The sequence below is a fragment of the Polypterus senegalus genome, chromosome 2, assembly GCF_016835505.1.
Source record: "Polypterus senegalus isolate Bchr_013 chromosome 2, ASM1683550v1, whole genome shotgun sequence".
Classification (NCBI taxonomy): Eukaryota; Metazoa; Chordata; class Cladistia; order Polypteriformes; family Polypteridae; genus Polypterus; species Polypterus senegalus.
This window is the reverse complement of record NC_053155.1, coordinates 31,368,553-31,384,922: the sequence shown is the minus strand read 5'-3', so window position 1 is coordinate 31,384,922 and position 16,370 is coordinate 31,368,553. Positions and strand designations below refer to the sequence as shown.

At 42.9% G+C, this 16,370-nt stretch overlaps 1 long non-coding RNA gene across 1 annotated transcript; it reads right to left on the bottom strand.

Moving 5' to 3' along the window:
- Positions 1-906: 906 nt before the first annotated feature.
- On the bottom strand, positions 907-16,038 carry LOC120524201. Its single transcript, XR_005632761.1, has 3 exons — positions 16,012-16,038; positions 1,363-1,618; positions 907-1,125 (listed from the first exon to the last, which is right to left on the bottom strand). It is a non-coding gene; the product is annotated as an uncharacterized LOC120524201 (long non-coding RNA).
- Positions 16,039-16,370: the final 332 nt, after the last annotated feature.

The following is a 16,370-nucleotide window of genomic DNA, read 5'->3' as shown; positions in this document are numbered from 1 at the left end:
CTGGAGTCGTGGTCTGCAGCACTTCCGCTTGCCAGAAGAGGAGCCGGATTTAAAACGCAGCAGTTCCGCCACACCCAGGAACACCTGGAGTACTTCCGAGTATGGTATAAGAGGAGCCGTCTCACTTCACTCAGGGAGCCGGAGTCGGGTGGGAGAGGACAGAGCTTGCAAAAAAGGAGGGGGGGAGGTGGTGAAGAAAAGAAAAGGATGGAGTTATTGGGAAAATTTGTGGTTGCATTGTGTTGTGCAGATAAGTAAAAATAAACCATGTGTGTTTTGGGGACATTCCAAGTCCGTCTGTCCGTGCCCAGGGGTCAAACTCCACGCAGGCTACAAGAACAGAGAACAGCACAGCCAGGTTGTATGGTGAATTGCCACACCCTATTTGATTTTGTTTATGGTGCTAGATATTTAAGTCATTTTTAAAGATTTAAACTTATTGAAATTGCTTTTCAGCTCGTAGGTTTCCCCTATTCTACCGCCAGGGGATGAGAACCAAGTTTCTTTCTTAGGTAGGTCAATCAAGGGTGAGGAGAGACGTCTCCAGCAGGAAGGCCACAGTGACGGTCGTACCTTGGTGAAGTCTGAAGGAACAACTGACAGAAGGTCCCAGGATGGGAAGTGTTAAGAACAGGCAAAGTAAAGTAGTGACAAAGAATTAGACATTATGTTCTGGGTTCACATTAAAAATAATACGTGCCTTTGATAAAGGGGATTTATGTATTAAGAAGATGCATCTCCAAAAACCTTCCTACAATAAAATCTGCTCCCAAAGAGGTAGAAAATGACCAAAGTGAGATGTTTGTTTCAGTTTATTCTGCAAACTAATGTTCATATTTACTTGAGTGCACGCACAGAGCCCCTAAAGGCTTTCATTCTTGGATCCATTCCTCCAGCCTACCTGAATTCCTGATGAGCCAGAATACCACTGTTTTGATCTGACACCTCAGGATATGTTAATCCCAGCTCCCTGGGAGTTTCTCTCTTCTCAGACACAAACACAGACTTCCTCCCCACCTTCTCATGCTCAGCCGCTGTCTCTGTCCTGAACAGAATGGCTTTGCCAAAAGTAGGAGTTCTCATGATGCTCTCCAAGGAGCTCAGCTCTTCCTTGGGCTGTTGTACCTGTGAGGGTTACAGTAAAATGATGGAGCAGGTGAAATCAATGTTGCTCTCCTACAGATTATACCACAGCTTTGAAAATCTAGTGAGTGGTGTTGTTAAGGCCGGCGAGATATTTGCGTGCCATTCTCCCCAAATATTACAGTCTGAGAGGGGACCAAAAGGGAGCACAGCGGCCACTGGCCAAGCACTGATGGTGGATTTATAAGAGGAGAGAGAGGCTAAGGAAGGCAGACTCACCAGAGCTAAATAATGGAGGTGGACTTGTGGACTTTAAACAGCAGGAACAGCATCAGCAGAGGAGGAATCCCTCAGGAGTGAAGCAGCGGCAAGGCTGCAGGCCAGGAGCTATATTATCCCCAAGTCTACAGCTTTCACTGCCTGTCCTGGATCCCCCTCTTTTCAGATGACTATTCAACTTGTATATTTGCAGTACCTGGGTTGCCAGAAGTCTTGTTCTATTGCACTCTTCAGCTGGCCTCACAAAAATGATGCTCTGCAAAACAACACAATAGAGAGGCAAAATGCAAATAAGCATTCTGAGCACTTCAGTGTCACCGCAGCTTTCTAAGCAATATTTGTGTATTGTCTTTAATATCTTGTTAAACATCTCATCCAGCTGATTGGTTACTGCAGTCCCCCTTTAGCCCCAGAGTGTTAACCCATAGTGTCTCTCAGGCTCAGAATTCTATGTAAAGAGCCCAAGGAGCACTCAGGAGAGCACCCTGCTGCCACCTAGTGGATAAAACAACATCAGGCAGCAAAGAAATCATCACTATATGTTTTGCCACTCCATTTGAACTCATCAATATTTATGAGTGGGGGCGGAGCCTTCAAGAAACCACATGATGGCATCTAAATGAGAAGCTGCAGAGCCAGTTTTAGACCAAACTGAAACTGAACTGTTAGTTGAATTATAGACATTTTAAATCTATGTATCAATGTCCACGTTGTAATAGCAAGCTTTAGGTCATGTAAGAGTTAGATATTAAAGGCTCCTGCCTGTACTTTTTTATACTTCTAAATAACTGGAAAACCACCATATTTACAGTATCAGCCCAAGGGTAAAGAATATAAGAAGTAATTAAGTGAATATTGAAAGGGTGATTAGGTGACGAGGTGACGGTCACTTCCTGGGCCAGGTATCCAGCATGTCCTTCAAGGTAGCCTCCTTACCGTTACTTTCTTTCCCTCAGAGAAACATGTAAAAAGCATTGCATTTTTTGGCTTGAAAAATTACATCTCTCTATTATAAAAGAAAATCTTGAGACAAGACTATTGCCAAGTGAACTCTTCAAGTCCCACCCTGCTCTCAATCATTTTCAACCAGGGTCCTCTCACCTCTCATTCATGCGAATGCTTTTATCAGACACGTTCCTGCGCTCTCAGCTCTTATACATTTTAACGTTTTCCTCACTTTCCCAATAAAGGAAGACATATTATATCCAAATATTATTGAAGAATGTCATCCCAAAGGGTTAGCAACAGAAGAAAAAAGTAAATGGGCAATCCTAGCACCGGGAAACGATGAAGTCAAACAAATTAACGCGAATATTGTCGATCACACGGCAAATTGGTTAAATGCATATCAATAGTCTATGCTGGAACAGTTGGTGGTGATGTTGCGGAAGATGAAAACATCAACTTACAATATCACAAAGAATATCTAGAACTGTTAACACTGTCCGATCTTCCACCAGCCGAATTACTGTTGAAAGAAGGATGTATCGTAATGTTATTGTGTAATTTATGTCTGAGTAATGGGCTGTGCATCAGGACAAGATTAGTTGTATTCAAAATTGGTTGACCAATTCTGATGTAAAATTTTAACAGGAGACAAGAAAGGTAATGTAGTACATCTTCTGTGGATAAAATTAGACACCAAAGGAGATCTTGATATGCCATTCGTATTAAAACGTTTACAGTTTCCAGTTAGAATAGCTTTTACGATGACAATTAACAAATCACAGGAACAAGCATTCAAAAAAGTCGGCTTATTTATTAGGGGCAGTTATACGTTGAGTTGTCACAATGTAAGTCGAAACGCGGAATCAAAATTCAATGCGATATTGAACAAAAGTTAATTTAAAAAATTGTTTTTACTGAAGTTTTACAGTAAAAGTGTAAGTTTAAAAAGTATTTGCGTCTTAATTTCAAAGCCAAACAGAACAAAAACGCATAATGCAACGAATACCTCTAACACAACATAAATTGAAAGAAAATTATAATTCATTACGTTTTACTATTTTTTACTATGGTTAATTACTCGCTGTAATGTAAAATAGTTAGTTCTATTATGCATATGTAACAATTCCCATGAAAATAACAATCTGTTTAAATTGTACATCCGCTTCATCTTACGCAAGCTGCAGATCTGCAAAGTGGCTACCACGTAGCACCTATCCAGGGGTTGACGAGCGAAGTGAGCAGGGGGCAGAGCCCCTAGTATTTATTAAATCTGATCTTTCTACTGGAAAACACTCAAAGTACAAAGTCAGAAGTGTAAGAAGTATAATAATGATACAGATAATAATGACTAATAATAATGCTGCTAATACTGTATATACTGTCAAAATGTGTCGTTTGTGTGGTATACAGTATCTTGAAGCACGGTGAACCACATAACCCTATGTCACAGTCGCAACAATACTCTCGTGATTTCTTGTGGATTTTCTTTGCAGACTGATCGGCTTTTGAGCAGCACACTACACATGTGTGATCGACACCCGCTTCACTTTCGATTTCAGGGCCCGTTTCAATATCACTGCCTGAAGACAGATTCACTTTGCCATCACTGCTCATATCATCATCAATAATATGCGATACCTGGGCTACTAAAAAATATTTCTTACGAGACGCCATTATGAGGCTAGGAGAAGACGTGTCTACACCATTATCTGGGTAAAACTCAGGCGTGTCACCTGCACAAGACACGCCTATTTTGTTTCCCGAGCAACAATCAGCTCTAACACTGTTGGCTCTTTTAAAGCCAGAGTCATCCTCGGGTCTAATGCTTACACAAGACACGTCTATACAGTTGCCCGATTGACACTTGGGGCCAACTCTTTTAGCACTGTTTTTACAGCCTGAGTGATGCTCAGGTCTGACACTAAGGAGGTTAAGATAACACTGGCAAGTGATGTATTGTATTGCATCGACCCTCTTCTTTTTGACACCCACTGCACGCCCATCCTACCTGGAAAGGGGTCTCTCTTTGAACTGCCTTTCCCGAGGTTTCTTACATTTTTTTTCCCTACTGGGTTTTTTTTGGGAGTCTTTCCTTGTCTTCTTAGAGAGTCAAGGCTGGGGGGCTGTCAAAAGGCAGGGCCTGTTAAAGCCCATTGCGGCACTTCTTGCGCGATTTTGGGCTATACACAAATAAATTGTATTGTGTTGTATTGATGAATAGAAAGTAGTTATGCCTAATGAGCATAAGAAAATATTAGAGGAGAAAGCAAACCAACAGGATGAGGGAGTGGTGTCTTAGGGGTCAGATAGTAATGAATAATGTATAAAGTAAGGTTGCTTTGTGATGTGAATTGTAATAAATATGAGGCTTGCCTGGACTAAGGGGCTCACTTCATTGAGCTGAGATGGCTTTGTGGTTTATGCCAGCTGTTCCCAAACTGTTGTACGCGGAGCCTTTTCAGGTGGTACACATTGCGGTTCCTGAAATTTAATTTATCTGTGCAAAACCCTTTATGACAAGCCTGTTGTGAGCAAAAACCAATGAAACAGTTTAAATTCAATAATACATGGATTCCCAAATTTAGTGTGGTGTGAAATTTCGTCATATGAATAAATAAAACCTTATTATTTGAATCAGAATTTAGTTCATTTAACACTATAATTCTGTTTCGCGGAAGTCAACTTCTACTTCTTCACTGTTTGAGCTTTTGGTCACTAGATGAAAGCAAAACGCCATCACTATTTAGTCTTCGGTAACTCTGCCTCACAGAAACCGTTTGAGTTTGTTGTTATACGTGCACTGCCGCTGTATCACATCGTAGTCACTAGCACAAAGCCGATACCATTTCGTCTTCAGTAACTGTGTCACATACAGGCCAAAGGCAGGATTTAGTTTCGGGGCGGAATTTAGCAATTTATGTACATGCACAAATTTTTTCATTAATTTTATGCATAATTTCTTCCAATTCTTTAACTTCTATTCAGATTTCGGGGCGGTTTAGACCTGAACTCCCCCCCTTACAGCTCTCCCTCCCTTTCAACAAGGTGCGGGTGGTACGCAACGCAACTCACTTAACCTCAGGTGATACTTGACGTCCAAAAGTTTGGGAACCCCTGGTTTATGCAACAGAGAATGGGTCTCAAACTCTGGACCTGGAGGGCCGCAGTGGCTGCAGGTTTTCATTCTAACCCTTTTCTATATTGGTGACCTGTTTTGCTGCAGATTAACTTCTTTTGCATTAATTTTAATTGACTTGCTCTTGAAGCCTCAGACCCCTTAATTGTTTCTTCAAACAATAATGAGAAACAAAATGAACCAAAACAACTGGTGCCCATCACACAATATCTGAAAATAAAGAAAGATGAAGGTCTCTGCTGATCTGCTCAGGTCTAAAAAACATTTGAACAGTGATCTTAGAAAAGAGAAAATCAATAATTTCAGAAATGTCTGCTATTGCACAATGGGAGCAGCAACAAGCCATGAAATTAAAGAGCAGGTTTAATTAGCAACAAGGCGCCTCATTAAGCAGCTGGTTGGAGTGAAATTTGTTGGCGTTTGAGGCCCTCACTTAGTTGGTCTTCTGTTGGCTCCTTCACTTCACATTTCATTTCAGTTTGGGTGCCAATTAAGGAAAGAAATGAAGCAATTCAGAGGAACGGTGAAGAAATTAAGGGGAACAAATCTTAAAAAGCAAGTCAATTCAAAATAAATTCAAAAGAAGTTACTTAGCAGCAAAAACAGAAAAGAGTTAGAATGAAAACCTGCAGCCACTGTGGCCCTCCAGGACCAGAGTTTGAGATCCCTGCAACAGAGTCTTATTCTGATTGCTCATCCAGAAACTCCGTATGATTTCTCTGAGGTGAGAACGAGATTTTTTCCATGATAGAATGAAATGATAGTGATGACAATGTGAACTGGTCCTCAGACATTGGCACAGATACCGAGAGTGATACAAACAGCAGTGCACAACCATACCGCCATGATATGCCTGGTGAATGTGGTCATCTGAAGATCCTGCATTGCAAAAATGTCAGAAGACTGTGATCAAGAGGAAGGACGAGAAAGACGTTAAAAGTTCTTCTCACAATGCAGAAACTGTAGATGTTCACTGCAGGGGAAATATGGACGTTGTAGCCGCAAGAGTGTAAGGAGAGTTCAAGCACGGGTAAAACGCATGCCGAAAGAAATCTCTCAGTCCAAAAGTTTGTTTTAAAATACTTAGTGAAAATTCAAAGCAAACAATCCATCCATGCTCTTCCGCTTATCTGAGATCGGGTCGTGGGGGCAGCAGCTTGAGCAGAGATGCCCAGACTTCCCTCTCCCTGGCCACTTCTACTAGCTCTTCCGGGGGAATTCCGAGGCATTCCCAGGCCAGCCAAGAGATATAGTCCCTCCAGCGTGTCCAGGGTCTTCCCCGTGGCCTCCTCCTGGTTAGACGTGCCCGGAACACCTCGCCAGGGAGGAAAATTCAAAGCAAGCAATCCACACAAGAATAAAGAAAAAGTTCTTACACACGTAGAATAAAAGGCAAAACCTCTCTAAACGTAGCTTTTCTTGTAAAACTTTAGTTGTTTCTATACTTAAAGATTCTTTACTTCTTCTTCTGGACGCTTTAAACATACACACAGCACATTCAATTAAGTGCTTTGTCTTACATGTTACTTAGCACACAAGGTATGCAGGGCATGAAAGGCACGCTTTAAAACCATGTGCCCTCTACGCCTTACACATGGCAAGGCTGACCACTAACTGAGAATAATGTTTAGTCAGAGCTGTTAGAAATAGCAAGAATATACCAATTCAATTCAACTTATGGGGGTGATAGTGCATAATCTATGGGAGGGTCCTAACATTTAGTAAAACAGTTATGAATCTTATGGAACTAGGAAATGGCTCTTACAGACGTCACAAAGTGCTGAGGTAGACTACAATAGCACAAGGGGTCCGTCAATCACGCGGATCAGACTCTGACATTCTACCCAGTCATGTACAAGCAACAGAAAAAAATATAAGAAAAGAGCCTAAAGAGACAAACGTCCACGGTCCTGATTACGACGTCAACCTGGTGACTTTCTCAAAACATGTCACATGAAGGACGTGTACTAAATCTGTTCGAGTATGGCAATGGATACTTGACATACCTTTCCTACTATAGATAGATAGATAGATAGATAGATAGATAGATAAGGCACTATATAATAGATAGATAGATAGATAGATAGATAGATAGATAGATAGATAGATAGATAGATAGATAGATAGATAGATAGATAGATAGATACTTTATTAATCCCAAGGGGAAATTCACATATATGTTGATGTCTCTTTTAAACATAATGACATTTTTTCTTATTTTTCTGAAAGTAAATGTAATGCTAAAGAGGTCAATGTAATAAAGAACAGCTTACTAGATCTGTTTTGATGCATCTTCAAATGATACTGGGATGGTGTTTCATATCAAAGACACTACGTAAAAGAAAGTGTTGCACACAAACGCTTAGGGAGCATCAAAACTGCCTGACCAAAGCAGAAACACTGACGGCAGGGCAAGGGTCAAAGTGATCACACTGACCAGCTCTTCTGTCTTCACCTCAGAACAGAGGACGAGTCCAAGGACAGGCCATAATATCACGTCCAGTGTGCTTCCCAAGCTGCCTTGTCAGCCAGATTACCAACTGCGGCTCCTTAAATCGCTGCCCGCTTTCTGTCGTCAAGAGCAGAACTCCACTAAAGGAGAAACCATTGAGCTACAAGCTCACCAAGATCTGAGTTGTCCCACTTTTTTGATTCTTTCATTCCATTATTTAATGGGCTACACGGCTGGTCCTCAAACAATTACAAAATTCTTTCTGATTTGGTTTACAGGATTAAAAAAGGCGGGCCAAAAGTTACCAGCAGCCCCTCATAATCGGAGTGGTGTCCATCCTTCCATTTTGCCAACCTTCTATTCTGCTACAGCAGTGCCTTTTTCTCTTTGTCACTCTCTCCCTGTAAGCTGTGCCTGGTGATGCCATCTGCACAGCCGCTCCAATGTCATCTGCTGTGGTTTGGAGCTCTCGTAGGTCACTTGGTGGCCTCCCTCACTTTTCTCCTTTCATGGGTTTGTGTGGATGTCCAACTCTGCCATACTCTTTAATCACCGATATTACTGGAAATTCAGTGACTTGGACGTTTTCTTGTCTCAATCCCCTGACTTGTGCTTTACATCAAGTTACTCGGTGTGTACTTCTGGCTTCATTGTGTAGGCTGGGGGCGCACCATGTTGACTCACCACAAGATGGCCCTTCCAGAAAAGGGGCCTTTAGAATTCCATCAAGTGAAATCCTAAGCAGGTGGTCTCCACTGAGCTAAGGATGGGATTTCTGAAACCAGTTAGGCGTGTAGCATTAAAAGGTGTCAATACTTAGGAGATTTTGTGTTTTATGCCTGCAATTGTTGTGGTGTGAAATTGGGCATAAAAGTTGATAAATATTTTGTATGTCTTTATTGGTAACTTAGGCAAAGCAAATTGAATATTAGTGTGAAGCATTCGTGTTTACCCCCCTAGGACTAAGTCAGGGTAGTGAATTTTATGACAGGGATGGTGGAAGTGCCTCAAGAAAGTTTGGCAAGTGTTTGTATGCAGGACTCTCAGTCCCGTCAACCCCCACATGGAGGCCAACTATCTAGCTGGCAAGCTTCACCTTAACAAATGGTTTTGGGGGATGGCAGGTGGGAAGGTATTCTGTGCCCCATTGGCCTGAAGTATGGCTGTTGTATCAGAAGCCTTTAAGTACCAAGACGGACGCCCTATTGGCTGTAGGGTGTGGACAGAGAGCCTATGAATTTGCTTGCTTTACCCCCCTCTCCCTCTCTTCTCTCTTACCAAATGATTAAGGAGCTGAAAAGGAAAACACAATGAAGAGCACAACTCAGCTCAGCTCATATTGAGACAGACATGCGGCCTGTTCTGAAGAAAGCTGACCAAAATCGAGGAATTAACTAGAGACATTTTAAGTAACTAACAAGTCTGAGTGCCGCCTGAAACTACACATCACCATATATCAGGTTGTACGGTTGCCAATATCCACTTGTACTTTGCTTATTGTTTTTATTTATGAATATTATCAATAATACATTATCCATTCATCCATTATCCAACCTGCTATATCCTAACTACAGGGTCACGGGGGTCCGCTGGAGCCAATCCCAGCCAACACAGGGCACAAGGCAGGAAACAAACCCTGGGCAGGGCGCCAGCCCACCGCAGAATAATACATTATTTAAAGTGTAACTTAACTTCTGCTTGTCCTTTCCTACACTTAATTGCCTGAGGTTATAGTTGTAGAAGGGAAGGTGGGGAGACGTTATAAAGTACAATACCTTATAAAGAGTGGTAAGCATGTGAGATCTGAGGCACTCTGACACAGGCTACACATCTCTCTATCATAAAAAAAAAAAATCTTGTGACCATACGAGACTTTTTCCTGCGACGAGAGGTGATCTCTTAAAGAGAGACATAGAGACGCTTTCACGTTCAGCGATACGGTCAAGTCACGTCATACTTACAACCTTCGGAAGCAAGTGCCATGATACACATACAGAGCAGGTTAGAGATAATGGAAGGTCTCAAAAAATGAGAGTAGAGATCGCATTAGCGCAAAAAAGCGGAAAGAGATAGAATATTCAGGTGCTTGTACAGGCTTTTAAACGTTTTAAGTGCCGCACAAAACGCAGGTCACGTGGGACGCCAGCAGCAACGAGCCAGCAGCTGATCGAGCAAAGAGGAGGTAAAAAAAAAAAACAACCGTTAATTGTTTCCCAATGTATCACCGTTTAAGAGGGGTTTCGGAAGAGTGACTGCATCTCCTTGGTGTGCGTTCAGCCGCCTTCTTCACAACGGTGCGTAGGGAGCAAAGCCCCCTAGTTAATAATACAAAAGGGGAAAATAGAGGAATATAGAACTCTACCAAGACAAAACAGTAATGAATTTAAATTTTATACACTAGCCTTGCTAAACTTCCACGACAGGTTGAAATCTACTTAATCAATGTACGTCCCCAGGATTTTTATTTAAGACTTGGGTTGTCTGTTTGGCCTGGTATAATAATAATACATACCCAGTGCTGGAAAATTGGAAAGGATTCCAAGAACGGAAGAAGCCCTGGGACAACGGTGGCTAAAAGGCAATTACGTTTTATTTTTATTTTTTTTAACATTTCTGGGAATCTGGGCTCCCCCTTCTTTACGGCTTAAGCTTCTCCATTTGAAGATGTTCATAGTAGTAGGATGGCCTGCACCTATTCCAGCACCACTTGGCATAAAACTGGAAATCCACCACGATGGGTTCATTTTAGATATATTTTTACTTTTAATAAATTTGTAAAAAGTCCTGTTTTCACTCCTTGAGCATGGGAAAGGTGCAACATAAATGAAATGTAACATTATTAGTATTTGTCATTCTGGGGTATTTAGTGCTGCTTGATGAGGTGAAAAAATGAATTTAAATGATTTTAGCACAAGGCTGCAACATAACAAAATGTGTAAAAAATTAAAGGGCTCAGACTAATTTCCAAAGGCACTGTATATACAAAAAACTTGTAGCAACCTGGCTTCTCATTTTAAGATCAACTTAACAGAGCAAAATACAACCCACCAAGTCAGAAGGCCCGGCCATCAAGAAAATGCCAAGACAATCAGTAAACATTCACCGGGCCTTTAAAACGGTGCCACATGTGTTCCTTGAAGTGGCATTCACTAAACACTCAGCGTGCCAAGGAAAGCTGTCGCTAATTGAAAGCGTCTTTTCTGATTGTTAAAAACCCTGCAAGGATTCCCGATTGCTGCCAAGGAAAATATTACACTTGGACGGCGTGTCAAATTTATCTGCCGCTAATTCTGCGGTCTCAGAACACGGCAGCTCTGTAAAATATGCCATCTATTCACTGGATTAGGACTGCTTTACATAACTAATGAGAAATAAAAGACTTGCCACTTCACAGATACACCGTGTGTGTGCTGTATAATGTATATACTGTAGAGGCAGGCAGTGGAGCCCCCTAGTGGCAAAGCCCAATGACTGTAAAGCACAAAGTTATCAGGGCAAAGGCCGCTGCTGATGTCATGGCACAGAGCAAGTTATTGAACCTGAGAGCAAACAATGGAAATAATTGGGGGGTCAGCGGCAAAAGGCACTGGACTGTTGTACATGGACCAGTACACACGGATTCTACAGGACGAGGGTGGGCAGCGCCGACAGCAGTGCTCATACTGTACAGTACTTGAATCTGCAATGTAATATTGGCCTGTTGGGCGTACAGAAGCGATTCTCCATTATCATTCTCTCATATCCATACTAGATTTTTTTTTTCACGATTTCAGTGCTGTCATTTCATTTTGAAAGATTATTTATCATGGGCGCTACCATTTACTACAATGCTATGTTGTTGTTAGACACGTGAACTTGTGTCACATGGCCGTGTCTAGTGATGAGCAAACCACTTGCTACCAAAATTATGAAAGGTATTAGTCCAGTGGATCGACACTGCGGCTTTAAAATGAGTTGAACAAAAGCACAGGGACACAGTTGGAAACTTGTTAAAGGCAAATCTCTCCAAGTCGTGTGGTAGACAGGACGACTTTTCAAAACTTGACTTGATGTTCGCTGAGCATTATTGGGCTGAATGGCCTCTTCTCATTTAGATTATTCTAATATTATAACCCCGGCAAAAACACAGAAATGTTTTGGAATTTCAGTGAACTCTGTAGTGCTTGGGTGTTGGACCGTGTTAGCCATTATGGATGTGGTGAGAAGTTAAGCAAAATGGACCCCTTTTATTGGCCAACTAAAAAGATTACAATTTGCAGGCTTTCAAGGCAACTCAGACCCTACTTCTGGCAAGATGTGTGCATTTTTAATCTGAGGGATTTCAAACTTTAACACCCGTTTATATAAACACACACACACATAAGAAGACAGATGTCAGAGGACGACATTTTTTGTACACTGGGTCATTTCATTTCTGTGTTAGGCAAAGGGACATGTAAATATTACATTTAAAACACAGCAGATGAAAAGGCTGGTTTCCTGGGTAATCCTGCTACTGATTATTGTGATGGCTGTCTTCAGGATATACTGTAGGTATTTGCTGTCTTGCAAAAGATCCACCGCTTGAGGTTTTAACTGCTTAAACATACAAACTATACAACATTGTGATAAAAGAACGGTTCCTTCTTTGGAGGATGTTTGTATTTACCTGACTTGGAGATTACATGTCTGACAATATTGGTTTCTAATCAGCACATCTGTACTTATTTATGGTTGGCAACAATACATTTTGTTAACTTGTGTTTTCATTAATTGTTAAAATTTAGATGTGCCATTGTTTAAACCGATTGTCCAGGACTGACAACAGCAGGGACTGAAGGAGATTTAAGTTTCTGGGCAGGAGAAGGTTTAGGGACAGTCCACTGAGAACGCTGCCAAGACACTCGGACAGGGCACAGGGGCTCGCTGGCAGACGAGGGTACCTAGCTGGCACGGTGTGAGGCACAAGGACGGCAACACTTAACTCCAGGGAGCAAGAGACAAGAAGACGGTTATGGGCCCAGCAAGAGAGGGAAGCCGCATGAAAAGGACCAAGCAAAGCTGGCAGACGAGAAATGAGGCGGGACTAGGGCGCAGCAACACAAGGAGCTCAGAGTGGAGAAAAAGAACGACGAGGAGACGCTGACAGGGATTCAACGATTCGACAAGGCTTCTGTTGGGAAACGAGTGTCCGGTGAACAGAGTGCATCCGTGGACATCTGGATGATTAATTATTGGGGTGACACAGTGCGCAAACTGGACTCTGCACCACTAAAGGTTGTATCCTCCACTTCATGTTTTTAACAGACTTTGAGTGTGGACTGTGTGCTTTCCTTTTTAAAAAAAAAAAAGTGAATTTTGTTCCCGATATTGTTAAATGGACCTAAAAAAAAAAAATCCATCTTTTTAATGTACTTTATATTGTCTTATGTAATAGAAGTTATTGTTGCTTTTCCTGAAATTACTGTTGTGTCTTTCATTGTGTGTTTACTCACCTCCCAATTTAAAGAAGTTCCCAGTCTCTTAATAAAAGTGGGTTGCGTAGTCAGATATTTTAATGGTGTCTAGGTTAATGACCCGCAAGTGTGACCAGACACCTGTCACACATACAGCACTTGTGAATATGACTGGCTGCTTGGCAACGCTAGGACTTGTGGGTAGAAGCTGCCCCTGCCAACAGTCCAGAAGGGAGAAGTGAGAAATGCTGCTGTACAAAATGGCTGACGTGTTCAGTTACTCGCCAGCGAGCATAGTGTGAGCCCTGTAACGTTCTGTGCCGCCTTCACCATCCTCTGCTGGACTTTACCATCTTGAGCCGAGCGGCTGCCGTACCAGGATGTGATGCGGCCACTGAGGCTGTGGAAGTTCGGGAGAGCAGATACAGAAATGTAGGCTGCCGTCAGATGTCGGAGGGAGCAGAGGCGCTGGCGACCCTTCTTGACAAAAGCAGAAATGTGTTGTGTCTACTTTAGTTTATCAGTGACTGTGCACACCCTAAGAAAGGTAATGGGCACAAAGAGTTGGATCAAGATTACCTTTGGACGCTTGTTCTGCTGTTACAGCACACGGAGAACCCCTCGGAGTCTCAGAATCAGCTAAACGTATCCTGGCACAAGTAAGCTGTACGGATTAAACCGTGCCATGATGTTGGCAACAGGCTGCAGGGCCTTCTGAAACAGGCCCATGAGAGGACCACGTGTTCTAATGTCCTGTTGCACAATTTTCATCATATCCTGGACAATGCCAGGGAGCACAGGCTGAGGTGGAAGTCCATAAAGGTAACTACTATATGCTGTTTGCCAAGGTTGCCTCCATCATGGCTTGTAAAAGGCTTTTGTCATTTAACTGGCATTGAGCAATGAACACCGGACTCGTATATGAGGACAATGTGGACAACAGTGCAATTTCAAATGGCCACAGGTGTCATGATGTGGGTTGCCATAACCATTACATCAAAAAGATCTAGACACCCAACGTACGACTGTTGTTATTTTTATAGTGTCACAGTGTGACATGAAATCCGCAGATCTGCGATTTATAACCACTGGGCCACATTGCCAACCTCTCCACGGGTGCAGATAGTAAATAAAGGGTCTCAAACATTCCCGATTTCAGAAATGTACCAGTGCTCATAACAACCTGCTAAGGGTGCTGTGAATCATGGGCAATGGAGTGCGCTATATAAATGCTGGCAATGTCACCTCAAGCCACAATAATTCTTTACATTTATATAGAACTTTTTTTGCTGCTCAAAGCTCTTCAGAGTGTAGGGAGCCACTTCAACCACCACTAATATGTAGCATTCACCTGGATGATGCAATGGCTGCCATTTCTGCGCCAATACGCTCACTGTGCATGAGCTATGAGATGGTGAACTGGTGAGCAAGAGATAGCCAATTAGAGACTGGGGGTGATTAGAGGGCCAGAGTGACTAGGCTGTGGTGGGCAGTTTAGCCTGGACATCGGGATACACCCCATCGTACATATATACGAAGGATAGCCAGGGACCTTTAATGACCACCGAGAGTCAAGATCTCAGTTTTACATCTCATCCAAAGGATGGCACCATTTTTACAGCACAGCGTCCTGTCAGCACTGGGATCCACATTCATACCACAGGGTCTCACCAGCACCTCTTCCAGCAGCAAACCAAGCTTTTCTGAGATGGCCTCCCATCCAAGTACTGGCCGGGCCTGAACATGCTGAGCTTCAGGTGTGGACTCACAAAGCATGACGTGACAGTGTGCCTTGTCTGCGTTAAAGACGTCTACCATCTATGTCCTTCTCACAAAGCATTGAACCGGTGAGACAGTGGAACAAGTGGAATGTCTACAAACTCTGAAAATACTGGACAACGTGAACACCTGCTTCATTACATGTTATTTGTTCTCATAGCAATTTCAAACATCAATCCACCCACCCATCCATCCATGTCAGAGTCTCCAGTAATATTGAAAGGCAAGAACCAGAAGCTGGCTGGGAGGCCCATCCATTTCCAAGTCTGCTCTCTCTGGACTGTAGCAGGAAACCCACAAAGACACCAAGAGGACACGCTACCTCCTCAGAGAAGGCAACTAAACAATTCAAGGACACCACGGTGAGACCCAATATGTGCAGCTGTGGCTGATGAAGCCAAAAAGTCCTTATGCAGCACCGTGTGTCCGAGTGTCCAGAGCTATATTGCGACGTGTCTTTATCAGACCTGCAGTGCCTCAGAAAGTCCCATCCATTTTTATTTGAAAAGGGGGACACCGCAAAGCAGGTTGATTAGGTGGACAATGATTAAATGGCCTGCAGTGGGCTGACGCACTGGACACAATGGCCCAAAGGGGTGCGATTGATTACCACCACCGACTAACTGCTTCTAATCGTCAACGTGCAAACCAATGTGATCATGGGAAAGAAAAAAAAAAAAAAGATACACCATGAAAGGTGCTACTGAGCATAAGTGGTATCAGGGCTAGCAAAGCACAAGTCTGGATAGGGGGCTCCAGGGTCTGGAGGAGCATGTCTCCCGCACCCTGTGTGTGTGTGTGTGTGTCCTTACTCTCTAAGATCCCCGTCACCTGTGCTCATGCTGGCTGTCTAACCCGAGCGTCTCCAAGGTGTGTCCCGGTCCCCAAGAGCTACTTACTCTATGCCTGTACGTCTTGTCCTCGGGCCTGTCAGCCGTCTGCCTTGCTCAGGGTGTGGGCCTTTTAATTAGATTTGCAAATTGCAACATGCAGAGGATACACCAGCAATTAGAGGGGCAATTAGCCCGATGAGGATCGGGTGTGTCTGCTCGGCTTCTCCAAAAGGCAACGAGTACCCTGAGGCTTGGAGGCACAGATAACTTCTGCCAAATCTAGAGAAGAAAGCCTGAGATTTCCACCGGCGAGGTCCACCTGGAACAGGGCATCCACTAACACCTCCCTCCCAATAGACCTGCTGTGGATAGGGCCTAGAAAAAAGCATTCACCCACTTGGATGTTTTATTATCTTCTTGTTATA